Here is a 23,919-nt window from a genome sequence, read left to right on the forward strand (position 1 = left end):
GAAATAAAAGACATTCAAATTGGAAAGGAAGAAGAAATAAAACTGTCCTTATTTGCAGAGAACCCTAAAGACTCCACCAGAAAACTACTAGAAAAGATAAATGAATTCAGTAAAGTAACAGGACAAAAAATAAATATTCAGAAATCAGTTGAATTTTTATACACCAGTAGTGCACTTTATGAAAGACAAACTAAGAAAACAATCCCATTTACAATTGCATCAAAAAAAAAAAAAAAACGCAGAACACTTAGTAAACTTAAGCAAGGAGGTAAAAGACCTGTGCTCAGAAAATTATAGAACACTAGAGAAAGAAATTAAAGAAGATAAAAATAAATGAAAGCATATACCATGGTCATGGATAGGAAGAATTAACATCATTAAAACATCCATACTACCTAAAGCAATCTATAGATTTAACACAATTCCTATAAAAATGCCAATGGCATATGTTATAGAACTAGAACAAATAATACAAAAATTTGTATGGAACTATGAAAGACCCTGAATAGCCACAGAAATCTTGAGAAAATAAAACAACATTGGTAGTATCACAGTACCTGATATCAAATAATACTGCAAGGCATTAGTAGTCAAAAGATACTGGTATAAAAACAGACATATATCAATGTAAGAGAATAGAGAGCCCAGAATTAAACCCATGCCTATATGGTTAATTAATATATGACAAAGGAGGCAAGAGCATGCAATGAGGTAAAGACATTCTATTCAATAATTTATGTTGAGAGATTAAAGATAGCTGCAGAGTGAGTGGAAGCTACACGGACACTCTCCCAGGACTAAACTGGAATTACAACTAAAATATAATAAAACCATCCTGAATAATCAACTGCAACTGAAGACAAGCTGGAGAGCACCCTCATCACCAAGAAGGAAAAGTAGAGACTGGTAGAAAGTGTGGAGGAATGAGAGGGCTGGCTGGGCCACCATGGGCAGCAGTTGAAGGTCCAGAGGTATATCTCAGCTGTGGGGGTTCCCACTGAGGACTCTGGGGCCTAAACCCCAGGCGGGCTTCCCAGCCAAGAGCACCGGAACTGAGAAAGGTGCTCACATAACATCTTGCTGTGAAAAGCATCAGGGCTTCTGTCTGCCAGTGAGAGGTAGCTACAAATGTAGGCACCCTCTTAAAGAGCCAAAGCACAAAGTTTCCTGTGTAGCCATTCACCTTGGGCTCCAGCAGAGTTAAGGAAGAGTGCACTGGAGCTGTGTGAGGAGAACCTAGGATTGTGGGCTCTGGAGATTGCAATAAGAAGGAATCTGTCTGGATTCCTGTGTTGAGTCATTCCCACAGACTATAGAAGACATCTTTCTCAGACAGAAAATTTGATGCTTTTGCCTGAGGGGAAAGCAATTGCCCCAACCTGCTGGAAAACCTCTTACCCTACCCAGAGGAGTTTCTACAGCCTGAAGCTCATTAAGTGAATCAGATTAATGAGCCTACAGTCAGAGGCAGACCTCAGAGTGCTTTGAGTCTTTGCCTGATCTGCTTCAGGACCAGGGCCTTGGAAAAGCAGACTTTGGTGGGCATCTTGGTCCTGTCCAACTGCATCCAACCCCAGCAGAGGTGACCCTAAGCTGAGGGTTGCTGATAGTTCCAAACAGAGTACTCAGGGCCAGTCACACACTGTGTATGACATTGGCCTGCACCAGAGACCCTCCAAAAATACAGATAGTCCTTGCAGGTGTACCTAACACATATAAATAAACCCAAACAGGCAGCCAAAATGGGGAGACCAAAAAACAAGCCTCAAAGGAAAGAACAAGAGAATTCTCCAGAAAAAGAGCTAAATGAAATGGAAATAAGCAATCTATCAGATACAGAGTTCAGAACAGTGATTGTAAGGATGCTCAACAACATGAAAAAAGGTATGGAAACTATGAACAAAATGAAAAATGACATACCAGAAATAAAGAATACATTGGAAGGAATAAACAGCAAATTAGAGGAAGCTGAGGTTCAGACCAATGAATAAGAAGACAGAGTAGAAAAAATCAGTCAGAGATCCAAAAAGAAAAAACAATTAAAAAACAGGAGGACAGTTTAAGGGAGCTGTGAGACAACATGAAATGTAACAATATTCACATTACAGGAGTACCAGAAGAAAGTAAGCAAAGGTTAGAGAACCTGTTTGAAGAAATAATGGCAGAAACCTTTCCTAACCTTGTGAAGGAAAAAGTCACACAACTTCAGGAGGCACAGAGAGTCCCAAGCAAAAAGTATCTAAAGAGGCTCACACTCAGACACATCATAATTAAAATACCAAGAATTCAGACAAAGGGAGAATCTTAAAGAAAGCTAGAGAAAAGCAATCTGTTATCTACCAAGGCGCTCCCATAAGGCTGTCAGCTGACTTCTCATCAGAAACTCTACAGGCCTGAAGGGAATGGCATGAAGTATTCAAGGTAATGCAAAACAAGGATCTGAAACCAGATTAACAATTATCCAGCAAGATTATCATTCAAATAGGTGGTGAAATAAAGAGCTTCCCAGACAAAAAAAAAAAAAAAAAAAAAAAAAAAAGCTAAAGGATTTTATCACCATCAACCAGCATTGCAGGAAATGTTAAAGAAACTGCTGTAATTAGAAGTAGAAAGCGATAAAAATAGAAACATAGGCATAAAGAATTAAAATGTCAGTAGATAGGTATCTATCAATATTAACCTTACATGTAAATGGATTAAATATTCCAGTAGGGGGGCTGAATGGATAAGAAACAACTCAAATATATGCTGTCTACAAGAGACCCACCTTAAAACAAAAAACTCACACAGGATGAGAGTGAAGGGATGGAAAAAAACTTTCCATGCAAACAGAAAAACAAAACAAAACTGAGGTAACAATACTCATATCAGACAAAACAGACTTCAAAGTGAAGACCATAACAAGAGACAAGGAAGGTCACTACATAATACTAAGAGGATCAATCCAATAAGAGGATATAACCCTGATGAACATATATGCACCCAATATAGAAGCACCTAAATATATAAAAAAATTCTAGAGAACTTTAAAGGAGAGATCAACAGCAAGAGTCATACTAGGGAACTTTAACACCCCACTGATTTCACTGGATAGGTCTTCCAGACAAAAAATCAACAAGGAAACAGTGACCCTAAATGACACATGAGATCAGATGGATTTAATTTACATTTACAGAACATTACACCCCAAAGCTGCAAAATATATATATTCTTCTCAAGTGCATAACAATAGAAGAGTGGATAAAAAGGTGTGGGACATTTACACCATGGAATATTATGCAGCTGAAAAAAGAAGGGTCACTTATCCTTTGGAACAGCATGGAGGGAAATGGAGAGTATTATGCTTAATGAAATAAGCCAGTCAGAGAAAGACAAATACCACATGATCTCACTCGTATGTGGAATGTAATAAACAAAATAACTGATGAACAAAATAGATCCAGAGACATAGAAGCATGGAACAGACTGAGGGATCTCAGAGGAAAGGAGGAGTTGGGGGAGTGAGTGGGAAGAGATTAATCAAAGAACTTATATGTCTATAAACATAACCCATGGACACAGACATTGTTATGGGGAAGGTGTGGGAGTGGGGTGGATGCAAGGTGGAGGGCAATCAATGGGAGAAAAAAAAGGACATCTGTAATACTTTCAACAATAAAGATAAATTTTTAAAAAATAATTGATTTTGAAAAAATGGACAGATAGATGCAAAAAATGAAACTAGAGCACCTTCTTACATCACATACAAAAATAAACTCAAAGTGGATTAAAGACTTAAAATGTAACACTTGAAAACATAAAACTTCTAGAAGAAAAGATAGGTAGTAAAATCTTTGACATTACTCTTAGCAAATGGGACTACATCCAACTAAAAAGTTTTTGCATAGCAAAGGAAAGCATCAACAAAATGAAATGACAACCTACTTGAATGGAAGAAGATATTTGCCAATGATACATCTAATAAGGTGTTAATATCCAAAATTTACAAAGACCTCATGCAACTCCACACCAAAAAAACAAATAATCCCAAAAAACAAATAATCCAATTCAAAAATGAGCAAAGTACCTGAATAGACACTCCTCCAAAGAGGACATACAGATGGCCAATAGACATATGAAAAGATGCTCAATCTCACTCATCATCAGAGAGATGCAAATTAAACCATAATAAGAATATTAACTCAGACCTGTCAACAAACAAGTATTTTGGTGAGGATATGGAGAAAAGATAACCCTAGTACACTGCTGGTGGGAATGCAGACTGGTGCAGCCACTATGGAAAACACTATGGAGTTTCTTCAAGAAATTAAAAATAGAACTGTCTTATGACCCAGCAATTTCATTTTTGGGTATATATCCAAAGAAACCCAAAACACTAATTTGAAAGGATATATGCACTCCTATGTTCATTACAGCATTATTTAAAATAGCCAAGATAGAGAAACAACCCAAAAGCCCAAGTCAATAGATGAGTGAATAAAAAAGTGGTATTACATATATACAATGGGATATTACTATGCCATATAAAAAAATAAAACTTACCATTTGAGACAGCATGAATGGATCTAGAAGGTATTATGCTAAGTGAAAAAAGAGAGAAAAATAAAAATGCCATATGATTTTACTTATATGTGGAATGCAAAGAACAAAATAAATAAACTAACAAAAGAGAAATAAACTCATAGATACACAGAACAAACTAATTGATGGTTGCTAGATGGAAGAGGGGTTGGGGGGCTGGGTGAAAAGTGAAGGGATTAAGAAGTACAAGTTGGTAGTTACAAAATATTCATGAGGATGTAAGATACAGCTTAGGAAATATAGTCTATGATATTGTAATAACTATGCATGACACCAGGTGGGTACTTGAAATATCAGGGGGATCATTTTGTGAAGTATATGATTGTCTAACCACTCTGTTGTGCACCTGAAACTAATACAAAATAATATTGATTGTAACCTGTAATTGAAAAATATAATTTAAAAAATTAAATAAAATTGCTCTAATTTTCAGATATTTAGGGAAAAAAGAAAGATCATTGTATTGAGCATTAAAAGGCTTGTGGTAAGATTTTAAATATAAATTATAACCATTGGCATTAGGGGTTCTATATTCAAATATGTGATCTATATTCATCTATATTTTTATATATTCAAATATGTGATAACATTTCAATGTTTGGAAATTTTAAATTTCAGAAAGGAAGATAATATTTTAAATAAAAATTCTGTAAGGCTCCCTTTATATACCCCAAGGATATGCTGTGACTGTTATACATATATTTATAAATTAATCTCTTGGCATTGCAACTTAACTTTGTTATTACCTGTGTTTCTAAAATCACTAATATATTTATTCTGTATGTGGAATTACATTATAATTATACCAGAAAGCTGCCTACTTAAGGGAAACATGAGAAGTACCCTTGTATAAAGTGAACAATATCTAATTTTATTTTGAATTAAGTGCATATTTTTATACACTACTTTTTGCTTAAAACAAGAGCACACTTAAAAAGTCATTAAATTTCGCCCAGCCGGGTGTGGCTCAGCGGTTGAGCATCGACCTAGTATCCAGGTGATCAGGGTTCGATTTCCGGTCAGGGCACATGCCTGGGTTTCGGGCTCGATCCCCAGTCCGGGGCGTGCAGGAGGCAGCTGATCAATGACTCTCTCATCATTGATGTTTCTATCTCTCTCTCTCCCTCTCCTTTCCTCTCTCTGAAATCAATAAAGATATGTTTAAAAAAAAAAAAAAAAAGTCATTAAATTTCAGGGTCTTGAAAAGACCTGGTAAGGAGTTTCTCCTTTGATGTATATGACTGGGCAAAGGTGGTGGTGGTGGTGGTGGTGGTGGTGTGTGTTTGGAGAGAATGTAGTTCTCAGCTTTTCCTTTTCCTTTCATCAGGAAAGAACATAAGGGTATTGCCAGCTTATCTTGTTTCCCTCTCCTGCCCTCTAAAACCTGAAGAATGCAAGTGCATTGTGTTGAGTGAAGCTGTCATAGGGAAGACTAAATTATTTGCTTTTCCCAGAAAGATGTGCAGGTAAAGGGAAATGTGATGTGCTGGGAGCATAGCATGTGAGAGGCTCTGGCCAAGAGGAGAGAACTATTTATTCTAAGGATCTAGATCATAGGGGAAAAAAAGTGAAATTTTTTGTATGCTAAGAATGTAAGAGGCATCTCAAAGTATTTAAAAGAAATAGAATTCTAAATAGCATTGCCATGAACTACATACTGGAATGCTTAAATGTTTTAAAATATGCAACTAATGACTGGAGTTTGTGTTTGGGCAATGTTGTACTAAATCTCATGAATTATGACATATTCCTTCATAATGAGGGAATAAAAGTCATTCAAAGTGTGTGGCACAATAGGCATTCTACCATTTGTAAGAATTTTCTTCAAGGACACAAGCTTCAGGGTACCTCCAAAAAGAATCTCTTTGAAAAAAGATTATTTCATTTTCATTATAACAAACACTACTTAAAGAAACTCTTTGTGTTTTCTAATCTGTTTAATTTCCTATCATTTCAAGTAGCATTCTATACAATAATATTCCAGAAAAATAAAATAATTTTGTCAAACATGGAATTTTCTAACTTACAAATAAATTGTCCTAAAGCAAACACTTATGTACATTTTCACTCTTTTAAAATATGTATATATAACTATTAGTTTTCTCCAGAATATACTTTCCCTTTCTGTGAAAGATGTAAACTACAAAAATTAAAAAAAAAAAAAAACTACTGCAAGTATGGCACATTTTTAAAATTCAATGTTGCAGAAAATTTGGGTAAATTTGCACACTGTTGGGAATATAAATATGGAAATTTGAACAAAGTATATCAAAAACTTTAAAGTGGTGTAAATCCTTTGGCATAATCAATCAAATTCTAGGAATGTACCCTAAGGAAATAAGTAAGTGTGAACTTAGAGGTTCACCTACTAGATGTCCTGTATTTATTGTTTATAGGAAAAAACGATTACAAGTAACAAATCACAGATTAATAAATGTATCACCCAAGCTGGTTTGGTTTAGTGGTTAGAGCATCAGCCCAGAGAGACTGGCCAAGGGCAAATGCCACGGTTGCAGGCTCAATCCCCTGACCCAGTTGGGGTGCATGCAGAAGGCAACTAATTGATGTGTCTCTCACATCGGTATTTCTCTCTCTCTCACTCTGTCTCTTTCTCTCCCTTCCACTCTCTCTGAAAAGCAATGGAAAAAGTATCCTCAGGTGAGGATTAAAAAATAATTAATTAATGTATCAAAAATATATATAATAGAATTCAGCCACTAAAAAGTATATCATAGGTAATTTTGGTATTTTTATATGTGTAAGTAACAGGAATAATTTCCATGTAAATGTTTAAATGTATATAAATAGAGTAAAATGTTAAAGGCATAAATTGTTATTTTCAGTAATGGTGTTCTAGGAATTATAACCAGCCCACCCACTAGGGAAATCTGTGAAGCTGACAAAAGAAAAATTTTAAACACTTTAAAAATATGAAAACAGCCAGGCCAGTGTTGCTCAGTGGTTGAGAGTCCACCCAGGCACCAGGAGGTCACCAGTTTGATTCCCAGTTGGGGCATATGCCTGGGTTTCGGGCTCAATTCCCAGAAGGCGGCATGCAGGAAGCAGCCGATCCATGATGTTTCTCTCTCATTGATGTTTCTGTCTCTCTCCCCCTCTCTAATCTTCTCTCTCTAAAATCAATAAAAACATATATATTTTTAAATGTATGAAAACTTTAGCAAGATAGTAAGCATTTACAGAATCAATTTCTAATACATTTCCCAAAACAGAAAGCCAGAAGAGAGTAGAATAAAAAAACTCAATGTGTTGACAAAAAAGAACTTCCAACTTTGAGTTTTATGCTGAGAAAAAATATTATGGGGGGAGGGGGGTTGAATAAAAAGACGATTTTGAGAGAATTCCAAAAATCTACTTTGTGCAGGAGGAAAATAATACCTGATGGAAGTAAGAAATCTAAGCAAAGAAAACACCAATGATGTTGGCATGTATAAATGAATATGAACTATATGTAAAAATGATGATCTGAAATTTTTTACAACAGAACTAAAGGAATAAAAAACTGCAATAAGTTGAAAGGGGTGTAAAAGGGAACTTGTAAGGAATTGTCCAAGAGAAGGGTAAAACTATTGCTTAACGCTAAACTTTATGTTAGAAATGCATATATGACGTTCTAGACTATGAAGTATAAGAACAGGAGTTAAATATGTTATATAACTTCAAAAAAGAGAGAGAAATTTTTATATGTTAAAAATTTATTTAAAACAAAAAAAATAAAGGTGAGAAAAAGAAATACAAAAAGTGTTATAAATGAAATCACAAAATAAGTAAGTAGACTTAATGCTACATGATGTACATTACATTAAATGATAGAGAACTGAATGCTCCAGTTAAAAGAAATATATTTTCTAATTGTATAGTAAAAATATATATAAATAACAGGTTAAATCATATGAAATTGCCAATAGTTAATAAGTTTGACCACAGGAATTGTAATTTCATATGATTCAAGCTAATACTGTTATTTAGAAGAGGTACATGTAAAACATTAAGCTAGAGAAACATTGAATTTAAAGAAATGGAAAAGATCTGTGCAAACACTAAACAATTTATAGTTGATTTATTTATATTAATATCATATGAAATAGAATGAAAAACATAAAGCATTAGCAGAGATAAAGTGGGTAAATTAATAATGATTAGATTGAAGTTTAATTTCAGTAAGATATCATCATTTATAATTTGTAGCCCTCTAAATACAATAGCCTCAAAATATAGAAAACAAATAATGGACAAAAGTACAGGAGAAATTGAAAAATCCACAATCATGTTAGGGTAGTTTGGCATGAATTTATCAGTAATTAAAATGACAAGCAAAGAAAAAAAATCAGAAAAAAATATATTGTATTTAAATCTTCTGATTTGAGCAACATAATTAGGAAACAAACTAAGGGATGGATGTAGAATATTGCATCCAACAACTGCTATATAAGCACTAGTGGTAAAAGCAGAAGAAAGGGTTAATGAACTTAAAACAGATCAATGGAAAATTTCCAATTTAAAAAACAAAATATTTTTTTAAATGAACAGTGAACACATAAAACTGGAAACAAAGAAATATCCCAAGTGCCCATCAGTAGATGAGTGGATAAAAATTTTGTGGTACATATACACAATGGAATGCTATGGAGCTGTAAAAAAGAAGGATCTCTTACCCTTTGCAACAGCATGAGTAGACCTGGAGCATATTATGCTAAGTGAAATAAGCCAGTCAGAGAAAGGCAAATATCACATGATCTCACTCATAGGTGGAATCTAATAAATAAAATAAACTGATAAACAAAATAGGTCCAGAGGCATGGATGCAAAGAACAGACTGACAGATCTTAGAGGGGATGGGGGTAGGGAGGACAGGAAGAGATTAACCAAAGCACTTATATGCATAACCCATGGACACTGGCAACAGTGTGGTGAAGTCCTGAGGTGGGGTAGGGGTTGGGTGGAGAGGGCAAAGGGAAAAAATGGGGACATATGTAATACTGTCAACAATATATATATATATATATTTTTTTTTTAAAAGAATATATAAATAGTGAAATACAGAATATACTATAAATGTAGAATATAGAAATAGTCATATCACACATTAATAAAAGATAGCTCCAGAAAGATAGTTTACTTGAGCCAAACTGTTGACAATTGCCAGTAAGCAAAATCTCAATGGATTGAGGTAATGCTCCAAAGAATAGCAGTTTTGCACCTTATTTTATACATTATAATCAAAAAAGGAGACATAAGTGTGTTACATGAAATCCATTGGTGATAGATTAGGGAGGTGGGAGAAAGCAAAGAGGGGAAACCTCTGGGATTGAATAAAGAGTAAAATGGTAGACACAGGCATCTTTTACATAGGTGGGTATAGGATAGTTAACAGTTAACAATTCAATAACAGTGAGGGGATTTGTTAGCATCCCCTGTGCTTTGAAGGATCCAGAAAAAGGAAAATTATTCTGACATTCCAACAATATGTTATCATTGATGCAAAAAGACAAAAGGCAACCTCAGATAAGGTAAAGACTAGCCTTTGTCAGAGAAGATTCTAACCTGGGGCATGACTACCTGCCACAAACTACTTTTAGTTTAAAAGTTTTAATTTTGGACCCTCGTTTGTGGTTACTCTTAGGTCTTCTGAGTTTAACAGGCTGCCCCTCAGGTCTTCCCTGAACTTGTCAGGTTTAGTATGGGGCCTCTTTTTATCCATATTTCTATACTGTTAAAATTTCACTAAATATTTATTGAATATATAAAATATATAAAAATCTTATTTTTCATTCACCAAAAGAACAAAATAAGGGAAACATTATTCTAATAAACAAGGCACCATCTTTCCAAGTGTAAGGCAGAGATAATCTGTATAGAAATCATCTCAACTTCTTATTTTAAAAAAGTTGTCAGGCCCCATGCCATACTTACAAGAATATTGGGGTTGTTCAGAGAATCATTGAAAGAAAAGGAAAGTGAAGATGGTTAAATACAGGAAAGCTAGCAATAATCTCAATGATTGACAATGACAATAAATGCCAGATGGATTTCCTTCACTTTAATCCTCTGATATGGCAAAATAAGCCAATTGTAGATACAGGACCTACTATTTTGCTATCATTTTCACAGAGCATTAGAGCTTAGATTTGTGATTTGAGAACTAGAATGCCTTAATGGAATTAATTTTAAAATTCCCAAATAGTGAAGATTCACTTAGCTTTTACTTACACACTTCTGAAGTCATGATTTCAAAGGGTTATGTTTTATTATTTTAAGCATACAGGGCTAGATATTTGAATGATCAAATCTTTAACTTCACTCAGTTTAGATATATACCTAGGTATTCCCACACATGCCTAGTTAAAGACTCAATACTTTATTTTGGAATATATTTTAGAGTGGGTTGGAGGGGATGGTAGTTTGAACAGAGGCTCTAAATAATAGGCACTAAAATAATTTATGTTTCCAATTTCTGAAAAAAAAGGAAAGAAAGAAAGCTCAGTAGTTTGATAGATATCTACAAAGTATCACCTAGATTTCTTTCATCCCATACTAAGGAAATTTAGTCAAAGTCCAAATGACTAATAGCTTTTATTTAGCCAGAAAGTTATATAGTTCAGGTGAATAGCATCAGGTAGAATCAAGTATAAGAATCTGAAATGTTCACTATCTAGCCAAATAAATAGTAAATACTCAATTAATTATTGCTACTATCAATAAACATTAGGACATCTATGCTAGTCAGGGTTCTCCAGAGAAACAGAACCAATAGGAACCTATATTGATAAGTTTGTGTGTGTGTGTGTTTGTGTGTGTGTGGAGAGAGAGGTTGTAAGAATTGGATCATGTGATGATTATAGAGACTGAGAAGGCCCACAATCTGCCATCTGCAAGCTGGAGAAACAGGAAAGCCAGTGGTGTGGTGCAGTCTAAATCCATGAACGCTGATGTCCAAGGTCAGGAGAAGATGAATGTCCAGCTCAAGCAGAGAGCAAATTCACCCTTTCTGCACGTTTGTGTTCTATTTAAGCCCTCACCAGATTGGATAGGTGAGAGTGATCTTCACTAAGTCTACCAATTCAAATGGTAATATTTTTTGGAAACATCCTCAGAGACACATCCAGCAATAATATTTACTGATATTCTTCATTTATCCCAGTCAAGTAAACACATAAAATTAATAATCACAACATCATATTCCCCTTTTCCTTTTAATATACTTGTATTTATGTTTGTGTCAGTTTTTCTTAAATATCTGTCTTTAAAACTTATTCATCAGAACTCTTCATAGGGAGAGTTCTGTTTATGTTGGAAGAAATATTTTGATAAGCAGCTTGGGGTGAGGGCATGAGACCTTTAAGAGACATTTCTGAGAAATCTCTTTTCTTTCCCCAGAATCCCATTCCAATGTCAGTCACTTTCACCCTCTTCTATTACTTTCTCTAGTCACATCAGATCCACGTTTTCCTTTTGTAAGCCTCCCCCTGCACATCTCCTCTTTTGGCATGTAAGTTGACTTAGGAAGTGAAATTTGACTTTCTTTTTGTTTCTTTAAATTATGCTTTCATACTATTACCAAACTAGGCAAATATTTTTTTCTTGGAGCCTTCTACTTTTAGAAGATCTGAAAGCATTATTAATTGTAAATAATACTCCTGTCACATATGGTGTATAAAATATACATATTAGTATATTTATATACATTTATAAAATAATATACATCAACACACTATACCTACATGCTCACATGACCTTATGGCATTGGATAAGATATGTAAATTTAAGAGGATACAAAAATATCACTCAAGAACCACCAGATGGGAGAGAAGCATAGGGCAAGGTATGTGGGAAAGGGCATTGAGCTTCCACCTCTCCTGGTGCACCACACTCCCCAAATTTCCACGTGTTTACCAACCAAGAACTCTAAACTCTGGCTATGACTGATTTACTTTTTAGGCATTGGTGATTGATTAAACCTTTGGTCTCCTTCCCGTCTCTTGAGATTGGAGGGTGGGACTGAAAATCCCAACCCCTTGATTATGGTTGGCTCCACTGGCAACCAGCCCCTAACTTAGATGCTTTCTAAAAGTTATCTCATCAACATAACAAACTACATTTTCACAGCTTTCATCACTTAGGAATTTCCAAGGGTTCTAGGAGCTCTGTGGCAGAAATGGGAGATAGACCAAATATCTATTTCTTATTATAAATCACGGTATCACAATACCACTACCATTGTCAAAATAACTTAAAAATAATATGACCACCCAACTCTGACTAGACCTTGCTTCAGTTCTGAGTTCTATGTTTCTTAATGTTTCCCTGACCTGAGCTTGGTATTTTAATAAACACATCCTTCTCTCTCTAGAGTTCATGCTGATTTATGTGACATATAATGATCCTTGAATCTTGCCTCAGAAGAGTGAGTTCTAGTTCTATATCTCACCAGCCCTGAGACCTAAGGAAAACAATGAATTAAGCCTCAATTTTTGCATCTGTTTAAAGTGATGGCCCAGCCAGGTGTGGCTCAGCGGTTGAGCATCGACCTAAGATCCATGGGGTTCGATTCCTGGTCAGGGCACATGCCCGGGTTGCGAGCTAGGCAGCCGATCAATGACTCTCTCTCTCATCATTGATGTTTCTATCTCTCTCTCTCCCCCTCCTTTCCTCTCTCTGAAATCAATAAAGATATGTTTTTAAAAAATAAATAAATAAAATAAAATAAAGTGATGGTAATGTTTCCTTCTTTCTCACAGGGTTGTTATGAAGCTAAAGCTAAAATATGTGTGAAATAATTTGATAAATATTAAAGCGCTGTACAAATATAAGGAATATTACAGAACAGAAGTTTCATCCACCTGGATCTAGCAGAGACAAACACTAGACACTGTGAATTGCAGTAGAAAAATATTGACTATTTAATTGATGAATGGAGCCACCCAGGAAAATGGGCAGCTAGTGTTCAAAAGCTCAAACTCCTGGATGGTGCGTAGGTTACAGATTATACAGGGCAAAATCGCAGATCACAGTAGGTTAGGTGTTCAGGGTCATGCATGCTAGGAGCTGATTGGTCAGAGGTGAGGTAAGGGTAATAAATCATTTCTTTGGATCTTGAGAACAGTTTTGAAGTCTTTTCTGGTGTACCTCTGTCCAGTCTCATAAGAAAGTAGCCAGGGGATCTTTCCACCTTAGAGCTCAGGAACTGAAGCATAACTTAGGTCAAGATATTATCTTTAGCCTGTCAGAAGTCTGGACCTTGTGATCACTAGTCAGGTCCCTGTTACTGAATTTTCTGCTGTCTCAAAGATTGCTGATTTTCAGGGGAAAGGTTAGTCTCTGAGGGATATAGACACAGAGAGAGAGAGATGATTTATAGAGCTAAGATTTAAAATTTAATTAAGGTCATAAGGACCCTCGTTTTCAGGGATATTCTAGCGGGTTGGTTCCTGGATATCCTTGGACTCCTGCTCAAAGAGGCAGTGTTACACACAAAGAAAGCACTTAATGTCTGTTGATACATTATTCTATTTACTAAGGTATGCAATAAAAATGTAAAGTGATGCCTATGTAAATACTTCTAGTTATATTTTAGTAAGTGTTAGCCATTTCCATTCTAGAAAAAAATTCTCTTTCAGACAAGGAACTATTTTTTGTTGGTGTAATCATGAGAAATGAAAAAAAGAATGTAATTTTCAAAGGGGGAAAGCTGAGAATAAATGAGGATGCTATGGCATGGTGATGCTATGATTCTGTCCAATTGTCTGTTTAACTGAGTCAGGACCTTAGGAGATGATTGGTTGTCTGAGGTTCACACTTGATGGGAGTCATTATGTCAGGGATAACAATCTCATGCAAGTGTATGTAGTTTTATCCCCTCGCTTCTCTCCCAGGGCTTAAATATTAAATTATGCTAATACCATGGTATTTCAGGACTGGATAAGGCTACTCTTTCTTAATTCCAATTTTCTTCGCTGAAAATCAGGAACACAATTGACACCTTCATTATTGCTCAATGGATGAGTTTAAGCTCCCTGAGCCTTCTTTGAAAAATGTCATGCCTAATGTTCTACAAATGTTAGCCTTGAACCAAATATAGAACTTATGTAGAATTATAGATGGGTTAGTTGTTAGCGTTGCTTTTATGAGATAAGCAATCATTTAACATTATTCTCATTTTTTTCAGCAGTAGCATTTGACTCTGAAGGAGAAGTGGTAGAAATACAAATAAATACCCCTAAAACATAATGTTATGACCTCCAGGAAATTCATCAAAGAATTGAAAATTATATTCAGAATCAAACATTTCCTTTAGCAACTGTGTTATCATAATGTTTTATAAAATTTTAAAATTTATTTTTATTTTGAAGTGGGCTGTACAGTAGTTCTTAAATACACATTTAGTGCAGTGCATAATTTAGGAGCTTTTATTTTTAAAAGAGCAAAATCCATTGAGTGAATTGGCATCAATGGTAGGCTTCTTACCACAGTGTTGTCAATTACTTTAATATATTTAGTGGGGGGAAAATTCAATAAAATATGTTTTTTCTGCATCTCAACGTTATTCCTTTTTTATTTAGACTCTTATGTTACTGCTTATTATATTTAGTACATTTTTAATTAATTAATTTTAGAAAGATTATTAATTTTTCCATATTTTAGTTGCCTTATGTGTTAAATTTGGTGGTTTTGAAGGTCAAGCAATTTAATGTATGGTCATGGCACATAGTAAACATTTTATAAATGTCAGCCATTATGATTATTGAAGACAAATAACTTTTACATAAAATCTTATGTCTTTCATAGGATACTTTGTATATTTTTAAAACAAAATAAATGTCAATGCAAATAATTCTATTTTTATAATCATTATTAGAACATTTTATTTTTGCCAAATAAAAATCTACTTCTCAATTAGAAATTGTATTTCCTATTGCCTTTAATTTTAAATCATTTTGGTGTTAAAAGTGTAACTAATCAATGGTTTTTGAACACCTGCTATAAGTAAGATACTTTCCAAGACTCTTTGAGAGATTTAAACATAAAAAACACCATCACTTCCCTTAAATCACTTAGAATTTTTTGGCAGAGATAGGTATATTAACAAGCAAGTTTAATATAAAGCAGAATGGAAAAAATGCTTTAAGGGAAACATAGATCAAAATGTTCAAGAAAGCAGAAAAGGTATTGATTATACTGTGAGAGCAAGGACAAATTTCAGAGATTAATAGAATTTTGGTTCAGGAAGAACATTTCAGGCAAAGGAAAAGGTGAAAGCAAAGACATTGGCAAGTGAGTGTGCACTGCTTGTACAAGAAATGAACATTAGGTGCTTGATACTGAATAATGGGATAGGAAAAGGGTAAAACTCTAAAGGTTGGCTATGTCTCAAGTCTGGTCATGTCCAGATGCAAAAGGATGAGGGCAAGAATAATCTGCTCGTAACAGCAGTGGGGATGGAGCAGTAGGAGCAGCTCAGGGAAACTTTATAGAGGCATTTACAACTTTGCAGGACTTCTTAACTAATTGAATGTGGCCTTACATACCTGAAATAATTGCTATTCTTACTAAAAAAGAGATGAGGAGGTTTGGTGCGGCAGCTGATATCATGTCAACTTTAGCTATGCTAAGTTTAAAAAATACTATTGGGATTTTCTGGTGAAGGCACTGGAGAACTGAAAACCAGGGCCTGATGTTCACAGGAGGGGTCAGGTTTCACTGAGGTAGACACTGGTTTAAAAAGTTTAACTGCAAAGGATAGGAGAGGCATAATGTGGCAGCTAAATAGTTACATAAGGTTGAAGAAAAGTTGGTTTTTTAAAATAGAGTGACTTCAAAAAGTTTAAATGTTGATAGAAGTCATATAAAGGGAGAAAAATAGGTTCAAGGGGACAATGGATGGTCATCTCTTTTGTTTTGAATCCACACCTGAGGATGTGCTCACCAATTTTAGAGAGAGAAGGAGAGGGAGAGGGAGAAGGAAAGAGAAAGAGAACGAGAAACATCCTGTACTTGCCCCCACTGAGGATTACACTGGAGACCCAGGTGCCCTGACCAGGAATTGAACCTGCAGCCTTTTGGCGCATGGGTGATGCTACAACCAACTGAGCCACCAAGCCAGGGTAAACAATTTTTTGTCATTTTGATGGGTTGTTTTTTAAAGCATATATGTCATTTCTTCAGCTAAATATTAGTTCTTTGGTGACAGGTCATTCTGCTGTTTGAATTCCCATGCTCTCAATCCCCAAATTCACCCTCAGCCACACATACACGTACACACATGCTGTAGACACTATACAGACATCCATTAAACAGACACACACCTTCCCTACATACATGATCGTACATAATTGATGCTTCATAAACATTTGTTTCCCTCTTGATAGTTCAAAATATTCAAAGGTTAGTAACCTAAGGAAGACATTTCTCAGTGACTGTGCCAATAACTTTCTCTTCTATTGTAACAGAATTTCATAAACCATGTTCTCACTCTCTCATTAGTATTCAGCAGTAATAGATGAATTCTAAATCTTCACTGAATAATTTAGCTAGAAATGTTTACCCTTGGATGTGCAAGTCCAACACCACTGAAAATCTCCATGTACTGAATTACTCTCAGAAGTGATCATGTTAGTATATTTAACACTTTAAATGCCAGATGAGACCCTGAGAAACAGAGCACAAAAAGCTTCAAAGAAAGTTTCAAATTCCTTTGTTGCATTCACTCCCATCTCCATTTTATACTTGCTGTTGAAAACCTGAGGATTCCTTGCCACTACTTTTGCTCTTTGTTCTGGCATCAGCTATTGATAACTGAGAAGTTTTTATTGTTCATTTTTTCACTTCAGCTATATTTTTAGGACTGTACAATTTTCTCTATCAGTTCAAGGAGATAATTGGTAGGAGGAATATGAACCAAAATAGAGTCAGGTTCAAATCCTGGTCTGTCATTTAAAAACTCCAACTAAGACACACTTTACTGAACCTCCATGCCCTGGTTTTAAAAGTGAGAATGAGTTTACTTACCTAGCCACTTAACTATTGCCAGGATTAAAAATAAAGTCTTGGCACACTGTGAACCTTAAATGAATGGTTGCATTTTACTAGAATAATGAGCACAATTTCTTTTATATATATATATATATATATATATATATATATATATATACACACACACATATATATGTGTATATATGTATGAATATATATGTATATATGTGTATGTGTATATGTATATGTATATCTTTATTGATTTCAGAGAGAGGAAGGGAGAGAGAGAGGGAGGGAGAGGGAGAGGGAGAGGGAGAGGGAGAGGGAGAGGGAGAGGGAGAGGGAGAGGGAGAGGGAGAGGGAGAGGGAGAGGGAGAGATAGAAACATCAATGATGAATCATTGATCGACTGCCTCCTGCACACCCTCCACTGGGGATGGAGCCTGCAACCTGGGCATGTGCCCTGACCAGGAATCAAACCACTATCTCCTGGATCCTAGGTCGATGCTCAACTGCTGAGCCATGCTGGCTGGACAGCACAATTTCTTTAATCTTGTTCCCACCTTTACCTTCATCAGGAAAATTATGTAATTTCAATTCTTTCTCTCATCTGGATTCCTCATTTAGGCCAATTTATGCTCATATCTATCATGTGCTGGGGGAAAGGCGCTGGGCCATTTTTCTTGTTCCTACATATCGTTTAAAATAGAATGCACTAAGCCCTGGCCAGGTGGCTCAGTTGGTTGGAGCGTCATCCTGTACACCTAAAGTTTGCGGGTTCAGTTCCCTGTCAGGGCACACACCTAGGTTGCGGGTTCCTGCCCTTACATGTGGGAGGCAACCAATCAATATTTCTCTGTCACATTGATTTTTCTCTCTCTCCCTTTCTCTCTCCCTTCCTCTCTCTAAAAAATCAATACACATATCCTTGGTGAAGATAAAACCACAACAGAATCCACTGAGGGTCACTGACTATGATTATGGCAACTTTACTTGGCAGCTGACCTTATTCTGCTCTTTCATGTCTTAAAAGGTGACACATTAATATTTAATTTTTTATTTATGTGCCTATCTAGTGGTGTGTGCTGTACAGATAAATGCAAAGGTGCCCACTTTCAGGCTTCAGGCACTTACCCGCTAAAGTGATGGACAGTTCTATTCAAGTCCTCGAGGAGTAAAGGGTAGAGAGCAGTTGTCTGCTGGCAGGGGTTGCCACTTTGACCCAGTGTGCTTTCTAACCCTGTCCTATATATGCTCTCAGCCTGCTGATTGCAACAGCTCTGGAAGAAAGCATTTGGTGAACCTACAATGCATCATGATGACCTGCAGGGTTTCTTCCAGCTGCAAACACAGGGGCAGATGTCACGTTAAGTTTTTTCCCACCTGTGATTCCTAAGGGACAAAGCTCTATTGGGCTGGAGGTTAAGGATCTTGCCAGGATCCCAGAATCAGCCAGTCTCCAAAGCAACTGAACAGAAGGTAGAGAAGACAGGAGTAAAAGCTGAGGACTCTTGGGGACCTATAAGACAAGCCTGACTCCTAAAAACCTGGCTGTGGATATGGGCCAAGAGCTATTGAGAGCTTGTCGCTTAGCAACATGACACCAGCTAATAAAGGGGAGTTGGAGGCTTTTCGTTTTCCCTGACTGCAGGTAATTTTTACAAGGGAATTTGTAAAGTGTGTTCTTGTATCTTTTCTGGAATGTAACATTTGCTCCACATGTGAAGTAGACAAAAAAAAAAATGTGTGAGTTCCTCCATGTATGCAGAGTGATATCTTTTGGGGGCCCTGTTCCTTCAGCAGTGTGAGCATAGATACTATATTTAAAACTGAAAGCTCAAGACTGAGTTAGTGAGCACTACTTAATGCAAAGTAGTGGCAGGGGCTGCATACATTTCTGAAATAAGGCAGATGGAAACAAGCAGCTGTGATGAGAGAGCAGTAAATAAAATATCAGCTGAAGTTCTTAAAAGAAATATCTTACCGAAGAGTGATGACATACTATACTTAGAACACATTTATAATCCCTAGCTTTCATTTCATGTAACTAAACAAGCTGTCCAAAGCCAAGATAGGAGAGCTGCTGTGAAAATACCTAGAGCTACTCAAATTAACATCCTGAAAGGCCAGTGCTGACCTGCAAATAGGTACCAGTCTGCAACAGGTACAGAAACTGAAAAATAAGCACTTAACAAACATTTTCAATAATTTGACAGAATAAGTTTATGTCTGTTGAATCTAATATTTTTAAAAATCAGGCCTTATATTTTGTCTTTTTTATGATAATTCATTTTTATTGTATTTAAATAAAATTTTTGATCCACTATTGGTTGGAAATTAGAAACAAACAAACAAAGAAAAAAATAGGCTTTTCAACAAAAAGAGTTTGAGAATCACTACTCTAGACCGGGGTTGACAGGACTTTTTGTAAAGGTCCAGGTGCTAAACATTTTGGATTTGTGGGATGTACAGTTGAAGGGCTCAGACTTATTAAATCGCATTCTCTGGAGGTGGTGCCAAAAATACCAGTATCTTTTACAAATGGCAGATTTCTTTTTTTCTTTTTTCTTCTTTTTTTTTGCTAGGTTTTCTCAGAGTTCCTAAAGGACAAAAACTTATACTTCACCACACTTACATAATAGGCTCTATGACATTTTTGTGTATCTGCTTGCTAATAAATATCTGCATAAAGGGCAAGATACAGTATAAAACTTGCTGCCCGTTGTCCAGGGGTGAGGTTGTGGGAGAAAAGACACATAGCTTCATCCACTTCTAATTTCCCAAACTTAACAGTTGCAAATGGCCACATTGGCTTTATACAGTTTGCCACATAAGGTATTATTATCTTCTTAGTACAGGGACCTGCTAAAGATTAATAATTTTCTTTTTCTTCATTTTTCCAGTGGGAAGTACAAGAAAGCCATCTTGGATTTACTAAGAGCAGCTACCCACACCCTGTGAGCACACGTCACTAAAGATAGTATGTTCAGAAGGACAGGGGTAGGGCAGCTGGCTCTTTAGTCTACAACATGGACATGGAATGACACTCTTTATACCTGGCAATTACAGAAAATACCTGTCTAGCATGGAAAGGGTGTTGGTTTTCTAGGATTTAAAATGGAAGTATTGACAGGACTGAGAAAGAGAAATCCCTTGGGAGAATAAGAATGAGATTCAGGGCACTGAAAGTGGAAAACTGTTGAGCCAGTTCTGACACAGTGTTCTCAATGCCAGCAGTAGTCTGGGGATGAGGCTTGAGAGTGAACTGAAAGCAAAGAGCCATTGCTGCATTATGAGCATCAGCCTTGAAGGAGGACTGCAGTGGAGAACTTGGCACCCATCTTTGCATTCCAAGCCTGGATTTCTAGCTCCCTTTATGACATACTTTTCAAATCCTTCCTTGCATTTGTAGCAAGAAGCAAGTCCAAGAAACCTTAACCTTGGAGACAAGGTGACCTGTAGAGACTGAGAAAGGCATATGGTATATTTTAATTCACCTCTGGGCACTTGGAAGCCCTTAGCAGGAATTCCCATGGAAAGAAGAGGAAGCAGGGGTTCTAGATGAATGTCTTGTTAGGTTCAACAGCCTAACAGAGGCCAGGTAGCCACCTGAGAGTGACTGTACAAGGCTTGAAAATGAGGGCTAAGTGCTGCAAACTTGGGAGCTCAATTGGGGAGTCCTCCAGACTAACTTGATCTAAGAGAATGAAACACTGTACAAAGAGCCACACTGTCTTGAGAGGTTATCAGCATCACCAGAGTAGCCCTGGTATTTTCAAGAGTGACACTACATAACAGTGAGAAGAAAAGGAGCTTTGACAGAAGTCTCCAGTATTCTCCTCTCTTTGATGTAAAAGTTGGATTGACCTTTTCCTTTCAACTCTATCAACCACATGGAATCCGACAGTTCTAGGGAAAGACATAACTTCCAAGAGTGCGATGACTGATAGTAAGGTGGATGGGATCTTACATTATTAATTAGAAAATAAAAGATGTAATCCTACTGGCCTCCTTCACTTGTGAAAGAGTTCATTGGTCATCTGTAGGAATCAAATGAAATAACAGATTTCTTGGAAAGAGCAAAATAAAATAATACTAATAGTAATAAAGGAATTATATATAGCTTGTATTATAATTATTATTATAGGCTGGAAAATTGATGTCAGATAAATTAAGTCCTCTAGGCAGCTGTTGTCCTTCTTGCCTCACTTTGTGCTTTTCAAGTTTCCATATCTGGAGAACTATTATTGGTTGAATTATGTTCCCCAAAGTGATATTTGCAAGTCCTAATTCCTATTACTTGTGAATGTGACTTTATGTGGGGGCAAACATCTTGGCAGATGTACTTGAATTAAGGTGAGGTTATTAGAATGAGCCCTAGTCCAATATGACTCCTGACCTTATGAGAACAGAAGAGATACAGAGAAACACATACAGGGGTATGCTGTGTGATAAAGAAAGCAAAGATTGGACTTATACTGCCACAAGCCAAGGAAAGCCTGGAGCTACCAGGAGACAGAAGAGGAGTCAGAGAAAGCATGGCCCCATCAACAACTTGATTTTAGACTTCTGGCCTTTAGAAATGTGAAAGGATACATTTCTGTTGCTTTTACCCACCACCCTGGCTGGGTGGTGTCATGCATACTCCAAAAAATTGCAGGTTCGATTCCCAGTCTGGGCACATACTACGTTGCAGGTTTGATTGCTGGTCAGGGTGCAGTAAGAAAGCAACCAATCAGTTTTTCTCCCTCTTTCTCTCTTCTCTCTTCTCTCTTCTCTCTCTCTCTCTCTCTCTCTCTCTCTCTCTCTCTCTCTCTCTCTCTCTCTCTCTCTCTCTCTCCCTTCCTCTCTCTCTAAAATTAATAAAACATATCCTTGGGTGAGAATTTTTTTTTTAAATGGAAAATTTTCTTATCACTCAGAGAGAATGGTCTCAAGGAAACACAGATGAGGTACTGATAAAAATAAAAATATAATGACTTTCACCTGCAGCTTTAATTCAACCAGTGAGCTGAATCATGGCTAGAATTTCTTTGTGGAAGGTACACAGGGGAGCTTTCAGGATAGTTAAAGGAGCCCAATAGATGGGACTCTTTTCAGGACTCATAGTAATGGAGATGGCACATCATTCAATTCCTGCCTTCCTCAAGAATTCCTTCTCTTCTTCCTATCTCTCCCCCTTCCCTACTTTTTTCTCATCTTTCTTTCTCTCTTTCTCTCTCCCCTTGACACAGTAACCTTTGAAAAAAATCTCTCCTTTTTTCCAATATCTTTAATAGAGTAATGAAATGAGAAAGCTATTTTTTAACATCTTACTAGCCAATAGATAGCCAACAATTTCCCAGAAAGCTGTCCTGGGACCCAACTCACCTTGGGAACTGAATTTTCTCCTGCAGTGTAAGGAAAACAAAGAAAGTCTCCAAGACCCAATTGATACCTTGGAATTTCAACTGATAAGCTGAATCCTTTGTTGTTTCTCAGTGAGTTATGAATATACTAGAAGTTGGCTTCTGTCCCTGAGGAAAGACCTAATTCTGAGCTTGGGTGCATTTAAAGAAAGGGAATTAAGTAATGGTTATCTGCTCTCAGCTTGTTTTTCAAGGAAGGAGATTTGAGACAGGTCAATAAAATTAAGGTGGATCCTCCTAAAAGGAAACATAAAACCCCATTCCACTCCCACACTCCCAGGCACCCCTTCACAAAGCTGCTACACTGGAGTAAGAGGAGAATCTCTGAGGGAGAGAAAAACAGACACAGAGTTCTGAGGAATCTTTTGGGTTTCCTAGCAACACAAAACCAGTATAATTTTGGCATTTTGTTTTCATTCCTTGAAAATAGTGACTACTGAAAACAGTCTAAGCAATAAAAAATGAGAGCAAGAACTTATTGGTGGTTGACATGTTTTCAACTCCTGTATCCTAACAACAAAAATAAATTATAATAATGCCTAGATGCTCAGTAATCCATGTCTTTTCAATGATTAATTAGAAGAGATTCTGACTCTCCAATTAAAATTATAAAGTAGGTGTGTTCTTATATAAACTGAACTAAACCAATTTGACCATGCACAACTGTGAGATATGAGAACCTAACCCTAGAGGGAAGAAAGTTTTTGGTCTCCTCTTCCATGCTGTCACAACCAGGAGGATTGTTAAATCAAAGCAAGTGTCTGAAAAAATCTATTTGCCATAGTGCAAACATTTATGAGCAAGCATACCCCAAAATATTAACTATGTTGTTCTTTCCAATCTAAGGAAGTTGCAGTTTTCTGTTATTTTACACACACTCAAGTATTTTGTATGAAACATTCACTGGAGACAGATGTGATACTATTTTAGCAGCAGGATTCTG

Source organism: Miniopterus natalensis, chromosome 10, assembly GCF_054644295.1.
Source record: "Miniopterus natalensis isolate mMinNat1 chromosome 10, mMinNat1.hap1, whole genome shotgun sequence".
Classification (NCBI taxonomy): Eukaryota; Metazoa; Chordata; class Mammalia; order Chiroptera; family Miniopteridae; genus Miniopterus; species Miniopterus natalensis.